The sequence below is a fragment of the Sarcophilus harrisii genome, chromosome 1 (genome assembly GCF_902635505.1).
Source record: "Sarcophilus harrisii chromosome 1, mSarHar1.11, whole genome shotgun sequence".
NCBI classification, from domain to species: Eukaryota; Metazoa; Chordata; class Mammalia; order Dasyuromorphia; family Dasyuridae; genus Sarcophilus; species Sarcophilus harrisii.
The window spans coordinates 565,204,255-565,227,201 of record NC_045426.1 but is presented as its reverse complement, the minus strand read 5'-3'; the positions used below and the strand labels follow the sequence as shown (position 1 = coordinate 565,227,201).

The 22,947-nt window shown below is 34.9% G+C and overlaps 1 pseudogene; it reads right to left on the bottom strand.

Moving 5' to 3' along the window:
* Window positions 1-421: 421 nt before the first annotated feature.
* Window positions 422-22,947, bottom strand: part of LOC100922108 — an 85,850-nt pseudogene continuing 63,324 nt past the window's right edge.

Below are 22,947 nucleotides of genomic sequence, written 5' to 3'. Positions count from 1 at the left end.
CTTGATATCTGTTTTGGTTATCACAAAGAATTTGAGTTAATAATTAACTTGGAAAAATCACAAGTGGAATGGGTTGATAATGATAGAACTAATTTAACATGGAGCCTTTTTACTCTTTCTTTTCCAAAAGTCCTTATAATATTTACCATGACACTAATTACACTAGTGATAAAATTAGGCTGACTGTTTGTAAGATAGTTGGGTAAGTCAACTACTGAGCTGGGACAAGCAAATCATTCAGCCCCTGTGGTGGTCAAGCAGGATCAGTTGCTTTTGGACTGGGAAATGGCAGACAGACAGTTCTGCCATTCCCTTGTTGCTGCCTGTCTGGGCCAGGCAGGTTGCCTAACTGCTGGGCTCTTCTAAGGGCATGATGTCTCTGTTGGATGGGTCAATTTTCTGAGCTCATTTCCCCTTGCTCTTAGGTGACCAGCTTCACAAAGTCTTTTTTACTGAGTTGGCTGGCTGGTGCTGCAACTAATCTTTTCATCCAGAATGCTGTTTTTTGCTTAAGAGTTCTTTCTGCCAGGGAAACAACCTTTAGCTTAGAAACAGCAGAAGTCTTTAACTCTCAGAGATCCTCATCTCTGATGTTTGTCATTTCCTGGCAATATATGGCAAAGATTTATCCTTTCCAGCTAGACAGTCCTTCAGTATCAAATGTTTTTTTTTTGTTTGTTTGTTTGTTTTTTCCCTCAGTAAAGGTTTAGCACTTGCCTTAAAGTTATTACTTTCAATTGTGTTAGGACCTCCTCCTTTCTCCTTTGGAGATCATATATAAATGTCTAAGGACAAAAGTATAAATGTAGTCTGGAGGCTGGAGGCAAATTATTTTCTGGCTGGCTTCTTCATATGTAATTTAGTTATTCAAGCCACAGATTCTTTTTAGGATAGAGATAGTTATTTTATATCTTCTGGTCTTCTGCTTTACATATTCTTTTTGTTTTTTAATTTTTTGTTTAAAAAAATCCAACGAGGCAAATCAATAAAGGAATTTTTTTTTTAATAGCCTTTTATTTACAGGATATATACATGGGTAACTTTACAGCATTAACAATTGCCAAACCTCTTGTTCCAATTTTTCACCTCTTACCCCCTCCACCCCCTCCCCTAAATGGCAGGATGACCAGTAGATGTTAAATATATTAAAATATAACTTAGATACACAATAAGTATACATGACCAAAACATTATTTTGCTGTACAAAAAGAATCAGACTCTGAATTATTGTACAATTAGCTTGTGAAGGAAATCAAAAATGCAGGTGTGCATAAATATAGGGATTGGGAATTCAATGTAATGGTTTTTAGTCATCTCCCAGAGTTCTTTTTCTGGGTATAGCTAGTTCAGTTCCTTACTGCTCCATTAGAAATGATTTGGTTGATCTCGTTGCTGAGGATGGCCTGATCCATCAGAACTGGTCATCATCTAGTATTGTTGTTGAAGTATATAATGATCTCCTGGTCCTGCTCATTTCACTCAGCATCAGTTCGTGTAAGTCTCTCCAGGCCTTTCTGAAATCATCCTGTTGGTCATTTCTTACAGAACAGTAATATTCCATAATTTTCATATACCACAATTTATTCAGCCATTCTCCAACTGATGGACATCCATTCAGTTTCCAGTTTCTAGCCACTACAAAAAGGGCTGCCACAAACATTCGTGCACATACAGGTCCCTTTCCCTTCTTTATAATCTCTTTGGGATATAATCCCAGTAGTAACACTGCTGGATCAAAGGGTATGCACAGTTTGATAACTTTTTGAGCATAGTTCCAAACTACTCTCCAAAATGGTTGGATTCGTTCACAACTCCACCAACAATGCATCAATGTCCCAGTTTTCCCGCATCCCCTCCAACAATCATCATTATTTTTTCCTGTCATCTTAGCCAATCTGACAGGTGTGTAGTGGTATCTTAGAGTTGTCTTAATTTGCATTTCTCTGATTAATAATGACTTGGAGCATCTTTTCATATGACTAGAAATAGTTTCAATTTCTTCATCTGAGAATTGTCTGTTCATATCCTTTGACCATTTTTCAATTGGAGAATGGCTTGATTTTTTATAAATTAGAGTTAATTCTCTATATATTTTGGAAATGAGGCCTTTATCAGAACCTTTGACTGTAAAAATATTTTCCCAGTTTATTGCTTCCCTTCTAATCTTGTCTGCATTAGTTTTGTTTGTACAAAAACTTTTCAGTTTAGTATAATCGAAATTTTCTTCAATAAAGGAATTTTGAGGATGATATAAACAAGGTATTTAAAGTTGGGAGCCTGGGACAGGTGGCCATAAATATCTCCTTCACTTTAGTGTACAAGTGCTTGGCTCTTGAGAAAGGAAGGATACTCCAAAGAAAGTCCAAGTCCTTGACTATATCTAGTTAATGTAGAAAGAAATTTCGATTTTGTCAGACAGCTCACTGATAAAATTCATTTGTGAATCAAGACATCACCTTTCTGATGTCACTGGTCCTCTTTGAGATTGAAGGACAAAGAAAAACAACCATAACTACAACTCACTGCTAAGTGACCATGGATGCCTGAGGATTTTGGTATTATTTTTAATCACAAATCTGCTGTGGCCATGAGTTCTCTGGTTATTGTAGTTGAAGGCAGTGTTCACTCATTCATTAGCTATGCTCTGATCAAACAGGATAATGACCACAAGAATTTGGCACTGGAAATGTTCCATATTCTGATGATAATGGGACAATCTCTCCACTTGGAACATCCTACAATGCATAACAACGGCTGGGGAGCTCTATTCCACTAGAAATTAGGCCATTATTATTGTAGTGCTGAACAAATTTCATAAAGAGCTCTATCTGATTGAATTTAAGATTACCTAGGAAATCAAAGAGTTTTCAATTCTTCTCATTATCCTTTAGTTTACACAATACTATTGCAGCTCATGCACTGTCAACTCCATCTCATCACTCAAAGATTTTCATTGAATCTTTCATGAACTTGTGGCAGAACAGGCAGATTTTTTTGCTCTGGATAGCATTCAATATCATAATAGCTTCTTATGGTGGAGTCATGTGGAAAATTTTCTGACTATCCTGATACATTTCACAATAGTTGAGCATTTTGTTACATTTCTTCAGGATAAAATCTTTTTTTTGAGAATGACATTTTTATTTTGGGTCAGAATCTCCATGACAATGAAGGCCAAACAGTAAATAGACTGCCAGGCCTAAAGTCAGGAAGGCTCCTCTTCCTGAATTCAAACCTGGCTTCAGATACTTACTAGTAGTCACTTAACGCCGTTTGCCTCAAGTTTCTCATCTGTAAGATGAACTGGTGGAGGAAATGTCAACCTACTCCAGTATCTTTGCCAAGAAAAAAAAAGTGAGGTCATGAAGAGTTGGACACAACTGAAATCACTGAACAATAATAACAACTCTATGACAACATATGGACAATTCTTCATCAGCACCATCTTCCTCATCCTTCTAAAAAAACACTATCGCCTTGACATTGGGCATGTATTTGGAGAAATGCTCATCCTCCTTGCTAATCTGAAAGGTCAGCTCCTGAGTATGACATATCAGCAGTGGAGAAATCTGACCAGTGACTGGCAGAGATTGCTGCAGCATGGCCAGCACAAATACAGCTCATCTTTCCTATGCCTGATTTGGTCTGGTACGAGACATCTATTTCCAGGATGGCCTGAGATATATACTCCTGCTGAACTTTCAGAGCCACAATCTACAAACAAGAGCCTGGAGTACCTCAGGCTTAAGTAAGAAATCGTGGAAGCCAGAGTTCTGCAGGGAGATGTAGAAACCTTCCACACTATCCTTTGAATGGGTCTCAGTTCCATCTCCCTCAGCTGCTATCTCCACTTTTATCTTCTTCAGAATCCAGGGGTTCGTTGTCCATATCATTCTCTGAAATGTCTGGATTGGGGAAAGGGAATTTCTAAATAGGTAAAACTGGGAGCAGATGAGATAGATAATAGAATTTTGGGGAATAGCAAGGAAAGAGGAAGACATTGATTTAAAGTTGGTTACTGAACAGGGGAGAGATACTTCTGATGATGACAGTAGGAATAACTTAAGAAAGTCATCTCTATTTCTGTCCCTGCTTTTTCTCTCCTCCTTTTTATATTTCTATGTCTCTTTCTCCCAGAACTTCAGTTTTTGATGAAATCTCATTAGGAAAACTCCTTTTACACATGAATATATCTATTAATTAATTTTTCATAAAGTATCATAACATCATTTGTAATTTCCTCAAAGTCTCCATCAGAATTCTTTGTTCATGTATTCTCATTTTTTTTCATCATGTCATTATAGTGTATATTCTATTCTTCTAGTTCTGGCTTCTTAAATTTTAAAAGTTATTATCACCATTACTATTGTTATTACTATTATTTTAGCTTTGCATCATTGCTGTAGGCAATCTCATTCTGAGAGCCCAAAGTCCTGTTATGAAAGCAGTAAATCCATTGTCTATTTGTAGGAACTTATTCAGGATGAATATTGGGCCCTTTGTCCCATGGGATCCTCTGGAAAAAATACTATATTTGAGACTTTTGTTATTGACTATTCTAGTTTTAGAGATATACTAGAGAAAAATTGGCAATTTATTTTTCTTTCTATTGTTTTAGGGGACAACTGTATAGTCACTTTTTCCATTGTGTTTCTTTTACAGGAGAGATAAATTCCTTTTCAAATGATATTTGTATAGTTTAATGTTAAAGTACTGATCCATTCTAATATACTACTGAATCTTCTTCAAGAATTGATGTTGAATCTAATATGAAAAATTTGACATTTGTGCTTTTAAAATGCTGGTGCTTAGCTAATAATGATAATAATATTAATAGTGTTTGTGGTGCTTTAAAGTTTGCAAATTGATTCACAAAAGTCATCTCATTTTATCTTCATAACAACCTTGAGAAGTAGGTGCTGTTTTCATCCCCATTTTATGTATGAGGAAACTGAGGCAGACCAACGTTAAGTTTCATTGTATTTATGTAACCGATTAACCAAATTGGTTCCAGTCCAAAATTACTTTTATAATAATTGTTATAATTTATAATAAAAATTTATATTTAAGAGACATAAGTAAACCGTACTCTTCATTGATGCAGTAAAAAAAAGAAAAATTTTGGGAATCTGGCCTTGATCAAGTTCATTGACTTATTTGAAATTCTGAGAATGTATTCCTTTACATAAAGCTGAAGAGGGTATAATCACAAGCAAAACAAAATTCAATTTTGGAAGGCAAATGACAAAGGGAAGGAATAAAAGAAGAGAAAGAAAGTATAAAAAACAACCAGTGATTTTAGGTTGTGGGAAGAAAAAAACAGTCGACATCAAAGGTAGAAGAAAAGAATATTAAAAATTTTTATAGCAATACTTCATGTTGTAGTAAAGAACAGGTAACAAATTAGATATTCATCAACTGGGAAAGGTGAATAAATGATAGCATATGATGTATTACTGAGTCATAAGAAATAACTAATATGTCAGAGTCAAAGGAACTTGGGAAAGCTTTTATGTACTGATGCAGTCAGTTAAGCAGAACTAGAAGAAAATTTTATATAATAAAGACAATAATATAAAAGAAAACTATTTTGAAAGGCTTAAGAACTTTGATCATTGCAATAACAATTTATAACTTAAGAATGATGATAAAGTACACTTTCCACCTCTTATCGGAGAAATGATGGATTAAAGGCAAAGAATTTTGTTCATATGTTTGGAAGTGTGAAACTGTTTTCCTTGACCATACTTATTTGTTACAAAGAAAGACTTTTTTTGGGATAGGAGATAATTGTAAAAGTACAGAATGAATAGCTAGTAAAAATGATACAAAAAAAAGGGAGTATCAGTGAAATATTTTAAAATATACAGAAGATAGCAGAAGGAAGCTGAAAAGGGAACAAAGACAAGCAGGATGATATCGTTACTATCATGTTAAGTTTAACATATTTTTAAAACTAAAGTTCACAGTTTCATGTGTAACTCTCTTTTTCTGTTCTATGTATGTTGAAATATTTATGTTAAGTTTATATTAACAAAGACTTTTTTTTAAAAAAAGGAGCTTTTCTGTAAAATGCTGAACAAATGATTTTCCAGCTTTTGCTTTAAGACTTTTAGAGAGGAAACCCACTTTTTCTTGAGGCCCATTCCACTTGTAGATAGCTTTAATTATTATTATTGTTATTATTCCTTATATTGAGTCTAAATTTGTAGTTTTGCTGGCATCAGAAATTGTTCTTAAAACTGTGCTCTTAAGCCAAATAGGCCAGGTCCAACTTCTTTTCTACATATTAGTTTTTCATATACTTGGAGACCATTATAATGAATAGCAATGAGGTACAGAGGAAAAAGCAATAGATTTGAAATCAGATGACCTGGATTCAGATTTGACTCTGATAGTTATTGGTTGTGTGATTTCACTTATCTTTGCTGACTCTTGGTTTCCATCTGCAAAATGAAAGGTCAGATTAAGTGATCTTCAAAGTACCTTCTAGATCTAAATTTATGATCCTATAAGTTTCTTTCTTCAAGATGAATATTTTTAGTCCCTTTAACTAGTCATTATATAGTATGCTATTACTGTTCTGGTTCTTCTCTAGTTTTTCAATGACCTTCCTTAAATATAGTGCTTTGAACTGAACAGAATACTCTAGATGTGATCTGAACAGAGCAGAATGTAAAACACTTAAATCCCTAAATCCTGGACATTGTGTCTCTCTGAAGGCAGCCTAAAAATGCATTTGCTATTTTTGTTTTGCCCAAGAAATCTTTCTTTGGCTAGAAGGTTATATATGTATATTATATATGTATATATACTCATAAATAAATAAATGTATATGTATAAATATATATGTATTATATAAAGTCATCTGAAAGGATGACAGCAGTTGGGAAGAATGCCAATATGGAAAGAAATAATATATTTTTTTCTGAGGAACTCTTGATACTCCTCTTTTGGGCTGAGAATATCTTCACCCTTGGAACACTACTCTTAGGATGTGTGGATAAACATATGTCTAACTGTGGAATGTGGCTAGTCTCCTTTTTAGCTCCTTGTCCCTAGTCTTTCAACTTCCTTTTGTTTGTTACCTTCCCCCATTAGATGATTGTTCCTTGAGAGTAGTGAATATCTTTCTTTTTCTTATTTGTATCCCTGGCACTTAGCACAATGCCTGGCACATGGTAGGCATTCTTGGACTGAGAAGAGGAAAGGGAGAAATCCCCTTCCTGCTTCACCAATAAAGAGATGATATATGTGAGTTTGTTTTGTTTTGTTTTGTTTTTCCTTCTTAACCTGAGACTTTTGAATTTTTTTTTTTTTGCTATGGTTGTTATTACTTTTATGTTTTGATAACTGTCTAGCAATATAATTAGCTTCCTTTGTAATACCATGCATTTTATTTTGTGCATCTAAAAATTATTGTGAGGAGTCCAAAGACTCCATCCACCAAATTATCAAAGAACTCCATGACTCAAAAAAAGACTAAAAATTTTTGTGCAGGAGGTCAGAACTCTGATCTATTGATTTTGGCATTATTATAAAAGCAAATCCAAAGTTTATACTTCCCAAGAAATCCAACTTCTCCACTGTAATGCTAGATTCTGATATAATACTAATACAACTCCCTCTACACAGAAAATTGTTGATCAGAGAAGCTCATCTCGTTACCTTACTTCCTCCGACCACTGCCTCCAACTTGCCTCCCCACCACTGCCTATTGCACCTCCATCCATCTTTTATATAGTTTAGCTCAGATCCTAATCCTTCCATAAAGCTTTGTCTAATCTTCCCTAGTCAGTAAGGATCTAAAACACATTTTTTCAATTTTTCTCATATCTATTATGTACATGTATTATCCAGTCTGAAAATACAATTCAACAAACATTTATTAAGCACCATATACAAGGGAAGCTGGGGACATACAGATAAAAATGAAAAATGTTCACTACACTCAATGATTTTATATTCTTGAAGAAAACAAATCTGTCCCAAGTATTAATGTGAAAAAAAAAAGTTCCATCACCACTGTTTGCATGTTTTTTTCCCCTACCCATTTCTTCTTTAATTCCCCAGTTTATGCCTTGAATAATAGTAACATTCTAGGAACTACTGAAAAAAGTTTTATCTCTGCAGTTGTATCAATCAAGAATTTTAATTAATATGTTAATAAAAATCATCCTGTTGGATGAGAGTCCTTTTTGGCACTTTTTCGGGGAAGGGGGGGGCAGGGGAGGAGAATAGAACAGGGAGAATTATTTTTTCAAAATTTCTAAATTTTTGTATTATTTTCTTCTTAAATGTTCTTCCTTGTATTCTTCACTTTTTAGTTGTTATTATTACTGGTACAATTATAGTCAGAGTATATGTTGTTTTGTTTCTGATTTCTTTACTCTGTATCAGTTCTCATTTTCCCATATTTCTTTTTTATATTTACATTTCCTATGGCATTCTATTCCATTCATATGCCACAATTTAAAAAAGTTATTCATCAGTCATTGGACACATATATCATTTCTAGTCTTTTGTAGTTATGAACCATGTCTGTATGAAGACTGTGATAGATATATGTTTTCTCTTCTTGAGTCAAACATTCTCAGTTCCTCATATGACACAAATTCTTACAAAATTCATGCAAAATGATTCCTGAGAATTCTGTAGGATTGAACCTAGTTCATGTAAATCTAAAACCTTAGCTCTAGAGCTCAGGTTAAAACAAATAAATTCATCTTTCAAGCTTCTCTAAATCCTTTCTATTCATGCTGGTTTTTATAGTTGAACTCTTGTTTGTATGGGAATTTTCCCATTATCTTGTGTGTGTGTGTGTGTGTGTGTGTGTGTGGATTTTTTTTTTTTTAATTTTAAGGAACATGACTCACTTTTCATGGAACTCATCTCCATTTTAATCTGTGCACATTTCCCTCCCTTCATAAATTCTGAGATGCCTTAGGGGAAAAGTATCATATCTTTGATATGTGTTAGTAGTCAATGGAAAATATGAGAGAATATTTGCAATAATTTTACTTATCTCTGTCACAGAAAATATGACAAAAACTGATTCTTAAGGTTTAGACTTTATAACTCTTATCCCCACTTCATACATTGAATTTTAAAATTTCAAGTTCTGGAAACTCAGGTCCTAGTTTTACAGTGGCTCTTTCATTAACTATGTGGTTTCATATAAATCACTCTCAGAATCTCAGTTAACTTCATTTGTGAAAATTGAGGTTAATCAGAAGTTTTCTTCTTCTAGTTCTAAAAATCTATTGTTTTCATTTGGTGCTCAGGTAACTGCATTTACTCACAAAAAAAAGTAGAGAAAAGAGTTGGAAAAATATATTTCTCAGGGATATGTAAATAATGTTTGGCAATAAAATTTTCATTCAAGGATATGATAATGAAAAATGAGATAGATATGTTTTTATAAGACTAGACAATAAAATGTTTTAAAATGAATTACATTGGTATCATGGAATCTCACGATTAGAAGGGATATTTGAGGCAAACTATGTAGAATTGTATTTATTTGCAAGTAAAAATTTATGGAAATGTTGCATAGAAAATTTTCTTCAATACTTTCACTTTCTATCTTTTCAAGTGTCAAATAGGCAGATTCTACGCAGCTAGGTAGCACAGTGGACAGAGCACTGGGCTTGGAAAAGGATAACTAAAATTCATGAGTTCAAATCTGCCTCAGACTCTTATTACCAGCATGACTCTGGGCAAGTTACTTAACCTGCTTGCCTCAGTTCCTCATTACTAAAATGATCTGGAAAAGAAAATGGCAAACCACTTAAGTATCTTTGCCACAAAACCCCTAAAATGGGATCATGGAGAGTTGGACACAATTGTACAACAAAAATACAGTAGAGGTAATCTAGGGAGCAAGGACTGTATACTCTAGCATATGTAGGCAATTTAAAACCAGCGTCTTTTTGAGGACCTTTGATAAGGAACTGGATTGTACAAAATGAGAATACTTGATACGGTAGTTATTTATATAAGTTAAGGTGTATAGAATACCTTGAAGATAAAAATAAGTAATAACAATGAGAGGAACCAAAGCTCAATGGATAAGGGGCCAGTTTAGGAGGTGGCAAGATTTGAGTTCAAGTCTGCTTCTGATGTGTACTAGCTGTGTGACCAAGGGCAAGTTGTTTGAACTCTGGAGTGAGGCAACTCTTAAGACTAAAAATAACCAAGGAGCTACTGATTTGTAATGGTAGAGGAAGAGCCTTAATGCCATTGGACTGTTTTCTCTCCCCACTCCACAAGCATGCATCTAATGAATATGTTACCCTTTCACTTTATAAAGCACTTAGTACAGTAGGTGCTTAATAATGCTTATTTCCTTTCTGATCCCCTTCAGTTGCTAGAACCCTCCAGTCACTAGAAATTATTTTGTACATAGTTTATTTTCATCTACCTATGTTCATGTTACTTCCCTTCAAAAGAACTCAAGGTCCAATAACTTGGGGTTATTGCCTTTTTTGGGATTCCCAGAACCTAGCACAATGATTGGCATATAGAAAATGTTCAATAAGCACTTATTAAATGAAAGTATAATTTTGTCCCAGTCATTATAAAAATGCTAAACAGGACATGGTCACACATAGATTATTCCTTGGGCACTGCCCTTGAGACTCTCTTGCAAAAAAAAACCAAAAAAAAAAAGAAGAAGAAGAAGAAGACAAAGAAGCAATAAACAAAAATCATAATTTCTAAGTTACAAATTTTAAAAACACTTGCAAAGGACCAGGGAACATGCATATCAATAAATCAAGCTTTGTGAAATTCAGGTAATTGTCTTTTTGAATCAGAAGGAAAAAGTCAAAAAGATTGTCTAGAAAAAAACCCAGGAATATAATGGTATTTCCAAAGAGCTTGAATATGTGTTAGAAATGAGACTCTTCTGGCTATTTTAGTTAGAAAATCTGAATCAACAACATTATCTTGACCCCAAAGTTCAGGTAAAAGGTAGTTGGAAGATATTCAATTTTTAAAAATCTTTATTTGTAGAACTGAACCTTTGTCCTCAAGCTGTCAATTATTAAAAAAAAAAAAAAAGAAAAGAAAAGAAAAGAAAAGAAAAAAAAAGAAAGAAAAAGAAAAACAAGACTGGATTTCCTCATTAAGTTCTCTAGTATAGTACTATTAGTACCAAACTTTGTTTTCTTCAGCCCCTCACAGTGAAGTGAAAATTTCTATCAGCATTTTTACATTTTCAGGTAGTACTTAGGGGTTAAAAGTCAGTCATAATATCCTTTGGCCCTATCACCCTCTAAATACTTTTAAAATTTTTTATTTTTTCAATTTGACCATTTATTTAGCTTTTACTTTGTAGGAAAACTTGGTAGTCGGGGAAAGAGGGAGAATGATACCTTTATCTAATAAAAGAACTCTGGTTTCTGTTCTATCAGAATAAGACCACCACTTAGTATCAATGACTGCCTTGTATCTGCCATAAATCTGGAGGATCTATTAGGGAGTGACCTATTTAAGATAGTTAGATGGGAGTTGCTGTCCTTGCTTCAACAGGACATATACTAAAATAGGAGTTTTATATCCTTAGAGAAAACATGCTGTTCAATTCTTTGAAATTCTTTATAGCTGCAGCTCTGGAAAGATATCATGGTACAGTGGAAAGAGTATTGGACTTGTAGTGGAAAGAGAAACCCAGATTTGAATCCAATTTCTGACTATGAAAAGTATAATAAAAAAATTAAAGCTGGAAGGAACTAAAACAATCCTGCATATTTATTCTGTGAATATGTTGTCTCCCCTGATATAATGTAACTGAGGGCCAGGACTGGTTTCATTTTTATTTTTGCACCTCTATCATTGTGCCTGGAATATTGCTGTTGTTCAGTCATTTTTTCAGTCGTGTCCAATTCTTCTTGACCCCATTTTAGGGTTTTCCTGGCACTAGTTTGCCACTTTGTTCTCCAACTCATTTGATAGACAGTGAACTAAGGCTAACAGAGTTAAGTAATTTGCTCAGGGTCAATCAGGTAGTATCCAAAGTCAGACTTGAACTCATAAAGATGAATCTTCCTGACTCGAAGCTTGACACTCTGTCCACTATCCTATCTGGAATATTGTAGGTATTTAATAATTTCTGATTGATTCATGTTGCTAATATTACTTTACAGATTTCAGAATCACATGAACTAATGGTATTCTATATAACCGAAAGAAAAGGGTCCTGGAATTGAGAGATCAGTGTGCTAGTTCTATCACTAATAAACTCTGTAAATTTTCATTATCTGGTTATAGATCAAGATCTGGAAAGGGGCTCAGAAGGCATGTCACCAAACATCTGCATATTATAATTGAAGACTTAAGATCCAAGGATTTGACTAAGATCACAGGGTAATAATTATCAGCTGTGAGATTTAAACCAAGTTTACTTAGCTCCAGAGACTTTCTTTTTTCCATTATACTCACTGATGTCATGTAATCTGTTTAAGCATCAGTTTCCTTGTCTATGTGACATTATAATACACTGCATCTAATGTTGTACTCTAACCTTCTTTGACTGTATCCCTGAAATTTCTTCAGTCTAGAAGCTCTGGAATTCCTGGATCCCTGGAATTCACACACTGGAAGTACCCTCTGCCTCTGCAGACATTCTCTGTATGCTTCTTCCCTGTACCTTCATTTAAAAAGGGAATGAAAATCAGGCACAATCTTTGTTCTCCAGTCTGCATTCAGGACTCTTGCTACCAAGTCTTGCTAACCCCCTCACTTTTCTACCTTCCTTTTGTGTTCTTTACCACTATAAAACATAAACTCTGAGAGCAGAGATTTTTTTTAGTATTTATATTTTCAACTGAACAGTGCTTGGTATATAGTAAAAGCTTAATAAATATTTGTTAACTTATTGTGATATACTAAAAAATTCTGTGATTCTGTGAACCTGTCAACTACATTCAATTCAACACTCCAAACAAATATTTATTAAGTGCCTTCTATATGCAGAATGGTGTCCTAGGCCCCACAGATTTTAAGACAAATGAAAAATAATCACTAATGGAGCTTGTCTTTGAAGAAATTATTAAAAATTATTTTTGTTACTAAACTGGAGTCACTAGTACATTTTTTTTTTTTTTGATTGCACAAGTTTCTATTCTGTTAAAAAGTTCTCTGTATTGTGTAGTCAATAGGACATTGACCTTGAAATCTGGAAGACCTGAGTACAAATCTCACCTCAAATGTTTATTAGTCTTGGAGCCCTAGTTAGATTACTTACTTTCTCTGTGCTTCTGATTTTTCATCCATAAAAAATGAGGGGGCAAAACTTCATGACCTCTAAGGTTCTTTCCACTGCTGGATCTGTGTTCTCCACAATAAGCATAATATAACAATAAACAATTTGAACCTTTTGCAAAAATACATTTATCATTGTTTGATAATTTCTTGGGGTTTTTTAAATAATTTTTTATAGGATCAAATTTTGAATTTATATGTGGACCAAACACATAGAGCTATCTATGCCCTTATGGAACACCTATCAGTTACATCAACTGAATGGTGCCAGAGTTTCTATTACTAGTTTCTAAGTGCAGGATATTTTCCAGGAATTCTCTGGAATCACCCTCCCATTGGTCTAAAAGATTCCTTTTAGGCAAAGTCCACTTCTAATCCCATCAAGTGTTTGCCCCAAAATGCGAGACAAATTGTCTTAATCTTTGAAAAAACAAGCTTACAAAACAAACTTTCACTGACAGGAAACATGCATTGTGTTTCTCACTGACATGTTCTAGCCCTCTGAATCACAAATGAGGTCAAGGACTGCTCTTGTGAAATTGTAAAGAATTTGATCTCAAGTTCTGTGGAAATCTTAAAAGCAAAAATTCAAAACTTTGTAAATTTTTTAGCCTAAGTGTAATTGTACCTCTAGTCCATAAAAGTAAGAGAAATCAATGATTAAATGATTATAAAACCTTTGGAGAAGTAAATGATTTATCTACGAATTCTGCGAGCATAAAGGTAGAGCTTGACAAGCACCATAAAAAGCTAAAGTGATTAGTGAATTAATGTTTATGATTATATGATATTATATTGTTGGGGTTTAGAAGATGAGCCTTAAAATATTGTTGAGGTTCCAGGGTTGCTAGGCATCTCAAAAGAATTTGTAGTTTTAGACATCTCCAGATCAAGAGGTAAAGATTTTATTATGTTGTTAACAAGGAACTAAATTCTACAAGAGAAAGTAGCAAAGCAGTGAGGAACAAACTATAAAGGTATAAAGTTTTCTGGTTTGGGAGTTCGTTTAGATTACTGAATGTGAGTTTACTTAGTTTCAAAGAAAGCCTTTGATTTGTTAATTTTATAAAGGCTACTGATATGCTAAAGCTCAGTTCCAGGATTCTACTGATATGCTAATTTTATGGTTTAGCGGTTAGTTAGAATTAGAGCTAGTCACCTTCCTTCCATAGCCATCAGTACCCTTAGTTTCTTAGTCATCTTCCTTCTAGGACCTGCTTAACTCGGTCGATAAGACCAGCATACAGTATTCCTAAGGCAGACATCTTGAAGTGAAAAAATATACATTTCATCTAAATCATAGAGACATTTTGGAGCCATGGTATAATAAGATATTAATCTTATTATAATAATAATGAGATAATAATGGTTATTGTTATTTATATAATGAGATAATAATCACATCATTCCTCTCCCAAACGGTATTCCTGAGATTAGTCACATCAAAACTATATAAATATGCATACATCGGGGCACAAAATCTGTCTTAGCTTACTAAGGACATCAGGATGCTAAAGATGGATAACTGCTGTTTTCAGACGGAAGTCATTCCAGTGTTCCTTCTTGATCCCAGAGGAGGTTTATGGGAAAGACAGGAACGGACAAGAAGTGTCCTAGGAACCAGAACAGCTCTGGCTTCCCTGGGAACCCAGCTTCCCGGCCACTACAGGGAAGTAGGAGCCAGACAAAGGACCAAAAGATTGTCAAAGCCAGAGTTCAAGACTGAGTAGGAGGAAGAGGAGGGAGTGGATGGAGAAATCTGTGTAGGACAATTATGCAGGAGGCCTTCAGTACTGCTGCTGATCTCTTCTCTCTAATAAACACACAAAAAACCTAGGGATTCTTCATTTCTTTTCTCTCTTTTGTCTCTCTTGTTCCTTCTACTATGAAGGACTATTTTTGTTTATTTTTTCAATTAACAACATTTCTTTTCTTCCTCTGTTCCCTTCCCCATTGAGAAGGAAAACAAAGAAAAACCAAACATGTATAGGCTAGCAAAGTAAATTCCCACAATGACCATTCCAAAAATGTATATCTCAAGAAAGAGGAAAAGGACCCATGTAATATGAAAATATTTATAGCAGCAATCTTTTGTGGTGGTGAAGAACTGGAAACTTAGGGGTGCCCAGCAACTGGGGAAAGGCTGAACAAATTATGGTACATCTTTGTTTCTTCAAAGTTTATTTCCATCTCTCTCCACTTTTTTTCAGCCAGCAATTGGGATCAAAGTGGCTAACCACTGTATTGCTGGTCTATGTGTGTAAGCAGAGAGGAGTACCCTATATCAAAAAAAAGAAAAAAGAAAAGAAAAGAAAGAAATGGAGAATTTCTATGGGATTTGCAGGGAGGGAGAGGGTTCATTTTGTGCCTGATAGATCTTCTGATGGTTCATTGACACAATTAGTAATGATCTATCTTATCTCAAGATACTGCCTCTAGCCACCATTTCTGCCCCCTTACATGGCTTGCTTCCTGGCTTCTCTGGCTGGCTGGCAGTTCTCTGACCCTTTCCTTGCTTCATTGTTCCTTATTTTCTTACAGACTTTTAGGAGAGAAGGAGCTAGCTTGTCAAAGTCTAGGCCTGTTGGTTACAAGGTCGGTGTAATCATGAAGAAATTACAGATATTCATCAGTGGTTGGGGTGGACAAATAGCTATCAGAAAGCAAGAGGTTGTTCTGAGTCACAAAGGAAATAGTGAGTCTAAAGCCTCAATAGTCACATATGTACAGCTTGTGATTTGGTCAGGACAGCTGTGCATCCACAAACCTCCTGGGTGGATAATGATAGGGCAGAATGATCCACTCATAAGATCATAAATTTAGCACCAGAAGGTTATCTGGTTCAACCCTATCATTTTATGGAGGAGGAAATGGAGGTTCAGAGAAGTTGGATGACTTTCCCAAGTTATTTCAGGTTATTGCAGATAACAGAACTATGATTCATAGCCAAGTTCTCCGAGTTCAGATGTAATCCTCTTTCCCTCGTGTCAAATTGTCTATGATTTAGGTGTAGTTTGGGAAATTTGTTCCTGGTCATATTTGCAGAGGATTTTATAAGCTGTCAGGCCCTGCATGGTCTATTTTTTTGTTCTTGCCTCCTCTGACCTGTTCATATGCAATCCAAGACCCAAACATTTAGGGGGTCTGAGGAAATCTGTGCCTTCTCTGGAATGTCATTGTTAGAGCTAGCTGAAATGAGTTTGGGAGTTACATTATTCTAGAAGTTTAAATGTTAGGACTGAGGCTCTGGGAGAGAGATGGCAATCATAATACTGGGAGGATGAGCAGAGAATAGGACCTATATCTGAGATTTCACTGAAATAGGTAACACCTGAATTAGCAAACTCTCTACCTAAATATAGGCCAACACTTTATCTGCAAATTAAGGTTTTAGAGATTTGGATCACCAAGATCTGAGAGGGGAAAACCTTCAGGATTTCTGGCCAAAACAGAAACAATTTGCAATTTATATTCACTTAAAGCCAGGGACTCAAATAATGACCAAATGAGGCTTGGATTGGAACCTGTTGTTGGCCAGTGAATGAAAGTCAGAATGATTTAGGTTTAAAGAAGTCTAGAAACTCCTAGATATTGTGTAAGATTTCAATGATCAAAAAACTTTTTTTAACTAGGAAAAAGAGGTCACTCTTTGCTTCTTTTCTTAACCTGGCTTTATTGACTGAATAGGCCATTGCCTCAGGAACTGAGACTTGGGAAAAGATCTTTGTTTAAAAAGGCCAAAATTCCTCACTGCATTTGGAGCCATCTCCAGTTGTCCTGACTTATATTTTACCACTGGATTCAGATGGCACTGGAGGAAAATGTGAGGCTGGTGACTTTGCACAGCCTGCCCTCATTTAAATCTAGTTCACTTGCAAATCATGGCATCCTTTTCCTGATATTATGATCTTTGAGAATGAAAACAAAGGAGTTATTTGACTTGCTCAGAGTAACACAGTCAATATGAATTAGATATACAGTACTTGAACTCAAATTATCCAGAAACGCACAAACTATATGTATGGTTGGTATAATATTATAATCTATAAATTTAAATATTATATATATATATATATACAGAAATATAATTTATGTTTTATTTTATCTTTATTTTATTTTATTGTTAATTTATCAATTACCCAAGAGTATGGGAGTTTAAAAAGCAAACTGAATGTCTTTGTTCCAAAAGAGTTTTCTCTCGGAGAGCTAAGATTTCATACCTGACTGACTTTTTTTATGGAAAGGAAATTACTTTTCCCTAAATCTATTACTGGCTTGTGAAGCCCCTATCATTCTTGGAAACCTAAAGCTTAGCATCTGGGCTCTAAACTGAAAGAGAAAGAGAAAGAGCAGAGTTCATTATTCTGTTAAGAGGAAGAGTTCTCAGCTGAGGACTCCAGCTACCTCCCAATGGATGGCAGTAGAGAAAGGGCAGCATATCTTGCAAAGAGTGGCAGTGATCAACAGGGAGTAGTACAACAATCACAAGAAATCAGACCCAGAAAGAAGCAATATAGTGACATTACCAAAAGATACTTGCCACTTTAGTATCCATAGCCCCTTTATACTTGTCCTAGTAATGTGCTCTCCACAAATGCATGTGTTCTCTGTGAATGTTTCTTCTTCCCACCAACAATGTTCCTATTTGTAGGAGAGTACTCTCCAGGTTTGGGGGCAGAAGGACTCGATTCCTACTTTTCTTGTAATACTATTTTATGAAAAGCATTTCCTTTGAACTAATTGCATCCTCTGACTGAGAAGTAAAAATAAGCCACTTGGTGAGGGATTGTGAGCTATGGTTTTGATATATAATATATAGATAACCTTGTACCTGGAGCATCTTTCTGGGGGGTAGAAGGCACATGTGAAAGGAGTGCCTGAGAAAGCTGATTCATTGAGAACCTCTACTCAAATTCTAATCAGTATTAGTCAGTTTAGTATGATTATTGTAATTACTTTAATATATTCATTTAATAATAGGTATTTAATCAGTCACCTATTAATAGGTATAAGAATAAGCAATGTATTAATCCACGTTTTTGATTATGACAAAAAAATATCAATTCTAATAGAAGAGCCCTATAATAAGCCTCAGACTTTAGTGTAATGTTCATTACTTGTTACCAACTATGGGACTTACTTGCACAATTCTAAGAATGCTGAAAAAGATCTACATCCTGTTTTGCTTAAATTCCAATTCCAAACCAAGCATGGATAGTAGCATGGTACAGAAAGTCCCCTAATTCCCAACCCTCCATATGTTCTTGGATTGTATGTACTATCTCTTCCTGCCTAACCTAAAGAAAAGCCCGTCCATCTTATAAATACCTAGTCAACTGAAATATTATTTGCTTCATTCAACTGATGATCCACTGACATATTATTTTTGCTAATTTAAGCTTATGCATCATTTGTCAATCAATGGGATTCTCTATTTTGCCATGCCTCTTTTGCATATTTGGGTATAAAAATTTATGAATACAAGGCCCTAGAAGAAGGGGGCATCTCAGATCACAATGAGGAAGATCTGAGGTCCATTTTATTAGAGAGGATCATGGATTCCAAGGCTCAAAGCTGTGTATCAGTATCTTTTATAATAGATTGGGCAATATTAATTGTCAACTGCCCCAGGTACTACATAAATAAGAAGGGATTACAATTATCCCTTTCACAACAAAGAAGTTAGAAGCATATGTGGAATATGTGTGTGTTTGGGGGACAGATCTAGGTAATCTGCATAAAATATTTTGGCCTTCCCTCCATACCAGAGAAGAAGTCTGAATTATTATGCTATTAAAGGATAAAAGATGTTATATAAAATACTATACATATAGTTTATGCATTTCTAAATTTCTAAACTTTTTTTTTGTTGTCTTCTGACCTTCATGTATCACTTGCAGTTTTTGCAATATCCCTTTGCCCTCAAATTCTTATTTAATTACTTAAATTGAACCAAGATATATTAAAACGGTAATAGGGAAGGCTGTGATGTGGAAGAGATAACTGTAGGTTTCATAGTAATAAACTCTGGCAAAAATCTCAGACTTCCAATTTTCATAAAGATTATAAATATACATCTTCTATGGAAAATTTCTCAAGGTGATTTAAATGAATACTTGCAAGATAGTTCTACCTGAAAGGAATGTGAAAAGTCTAAATGATTATCTGTTTCTGCAAATAAAGCCTTGAAGAAAAAACTTTTTTTTTTTTTGTTTAAATGTCAATATTGGCCCAAGCAGTCTTTCTAATGAAATTAGAAAGGACACAAGGATGTCTTATAGGTGATCCTTGAAGAAATGTAATTTAGAATCACTTGAGCATTTAAAATGATTCTGGTATAGTTAATGAGCCCCACAGCTTTCAATAAATGCTCTTTGCAATAGTTCCTTGAGTTTTTACATAAAGTTGGAGACCTTTTTCTACCTCTGAATTCTATATGCCTGTTAGCATCTGTTTATATGAATACTGTAACCAAGTTTATTTTCCAGGTGCATAAGGTGTCAAGAGTATAATGGAGTATTTCTAAATCTCTTCATCAGTCTCTTAGCACTTTGGCAGGATCTCTTCTGCACCTTTGGTGCATAGACTTCCTATCCCAAGTGAATATTATCCCTTGAAGATAATCTGTATATAGGGAGATCCAAATTAGTCTATATTACTATCCCATGGGTTCAAGCTATGTTTCAATTGACGCCAGGCTTGTTAGAAAAACTAAATACCCTACTTCTCATTAGTTTTCCCGTGTATCCTAGAGTCCATCCTTCTTTCTCTGAGTACTCAAATTATCAAGTTTCTCTTGGTCATCACGTCTTTGCCAGAAATTAGTGATTTGGTAGCCACTTTCTAGGTGACCCTTTCCCAAGTATCTTTAAGGAATAAATGATCACGATAAGAATAAAAGGAACTTCAGAGGCCATCTAATCTAATCCCCTTAATTTTTCAAGTGAGGAAATGAAGATCACACAAATAAGAAAGGGGGTGAAAAGGAAAAGCATATAAGATGGGATCCCAGTCAGGATATCTAATTTCCCAGATGGCAGCACTAGTCTAGGACTTTACTTTTCCCCCATTCCCCAGGAAACTTTAAGATCCCATCAATCATATAGATAGGTGGTGCCATGCAGTCAAGTTCCAATATGGTCTCAGTACAACACCAGGCAAAGTTACTTACCCCTAATTGCCTCAAAAAAAAAAAAAAATACTATTCACCTTGGGATGGTGGAGTCAAGAATTCAAACCTCCATTTAAAGGAAGGAAGCCAGATCAGAACATTTCTCACCTGATTATAACACTTTAAGACTTTTACTTGTCCACTATTCCCTTGCAACAGCTAGCTACTTTTTCTTCCTGCTCCCTTGCCTTCTTTTTATGCTTTGTCTTTCCCCCATGAGATTGCAAGCTCCTTTGGATTTGCTGTCTCTTTATTCATTTTGTAGCTCCAAAATTTAGCTCTGAAATGTTTCTTGACTATTAACTGCCTATGTATCAGGCATTGTGCTTGGCACTTTACAAATATCTCATTTGAGTCTCACAACAACCTTGGATAGTAGGTATTATAATTTTCGCCATTTACAATTTATTGATGCAGAGGAAGAGTAAATGACTTGTTCAGGGTCACTGAGTTATGAAGTGTCTGAGGCTGAATTTATGTTCAGATTTTCCTCACTACTGCACCAGCTGAAAGCCAACATGGTAAGAACTAGAGCTAAGATTTGAAGATGGATGCTCTGACTCAGAACTAAGGCTCTTTGTATTACACAATGCAGCTGACTTGAACTGGAGAGACTCTATGAATGAATGAATGGAAAAGCATTTATTAAGCTCTTACTATGTGCAAAACTGCTAGCACCTGGGATGCAAATAGAAAAATCAGTCTCTGTTCTCAAGGGCTCTTTGTGCTATACAATGCTGTTGCCTTGAATTTGGGAGGTTTCATGAATGAATGAATGGATGAATGAATCAATAAATTTTAAAAAAAATTATTAAACACTTACTAAGTGCAAAGAACTGTGTTAAGCTCTAGGGATACAAATACAAAAGAAGCTCATAAAATATTACTCATCTTACCTTGCAGTGTAGCATACTTAACACCTGGTCTTTTTCCTACACTGGACCACTCTTTATATAGGAGAAAGGGTATTCCTAGTCCTGAGAGACATCTTATATTTTTATTATTTTTAGTGACTTGCCATGAGAGAAGAATTTATCAGCAAGTGGTCAATTTGGGGGCAATCAGTTGTCCCTTTGGTCATATTTGAAACATTTCCTTCCTTTCCTACAACTATAGAAGCTTTGGGATTCCAAGGTCATTGTCCACTTCTCTCTCTCCCCTCCTACCCCAGACTGAGCCTGAGTCTAAAGCATCAGACTCTTTTAGAAGACAGATCTGATCATTTCAGGGACATGCCTAAAAAGTCTGGGTAACAGTCTAATGAATGAAAAGGTGAATGTTAATTTTAAAAGTTGCTCCATAGAATGTCAAATAACTTACAAAACAAACAAACAAACAAACAAACAAAAAAACAACAACAAAAAACCTCAAACTGTGAAGTGGCAGAAAGAGATGTGAATTAATCTCTGGGAACAGGAACAGAATGAATGCAACACCCAGACAAAAACCATTGAATAAGTGGCCTGGTTTCTAGGTCATAGACAGCTTCTTCCTAAAAAACAGTTCTTTCTCAATGAGGCTCTTAGTTTCTGTAAATGCCCTCATATTCACCTCCCTAGTTCACACATGAGAGGGAACTGAAGGTTAATGAGCCTAGGCAATCTGGTGTGAAATTTTTCTTAGCCAAGAATTCTGTCATGGGAGGTGTGACACTACCCTTCTTCCTTAGAATTTGTTAGTCTTTTCTAAACACAGACAATAGGGTTTTGGATTTGGAAAATACAAAGAGTATCCTATTTTATATATGTTTAAAAAAAAAACTAGTAGAATGATTTAGTAAGCATTTAACTCTTCCCTCCAGCAAAAAATATTTCTCATATTGTTTAACTCTCTCCTCCTCCAGCTAAAAATATTTCTCATATTGATACATTTGTTCTCAGTAGGGGTTAGTGGGGAACTCCTTCCAGTGGAATAGATTACAACTCTTCATACTTTCTCATCTGTGTATTTTTTGCCATGCATTTTAATGTTTTCTTTGTAAAGCTTCTAACCCATGCCTTCCTCTATGTTTAAAAAATTATTTTAGGTATTTTAAAATATTTGTTTAATATATTAAAAAAAAACAACAACAACAAAAAAAAACTATTTTACATGCAGTCCCCGGACTGTGTATCTGGTATACTTTGATCATGCTGCATGGCATCTAGTTGACCCAGTAGATAGAATGTTGGACCTCTAGATAGGAAAACCTGAGTTCAAAGCTGATCTCAGATATTTACTGTGTGACCCTGAGCAAATCACTTACCATTGCCTGCCTCAGTTTTCTTACCTGTAATGTAAAATAATAATACCTATCCCTCAGGGTTGTTATGAGGATCAAATTAAATAAAATATGTAAAAAAGCATAGCATAATACTTAGTGTATAGAAGGCACTTAATAAATACTTGACTCCTTCTATCTTTCCTATTACATGACCAGTGCATCCTCTTTTCCATACATTTATTTCCTTGATGGTTTTTTTTTATTTGTTTGTCATGTTTAGTCTGTTCTCCTCTTATTCAATTCTGCA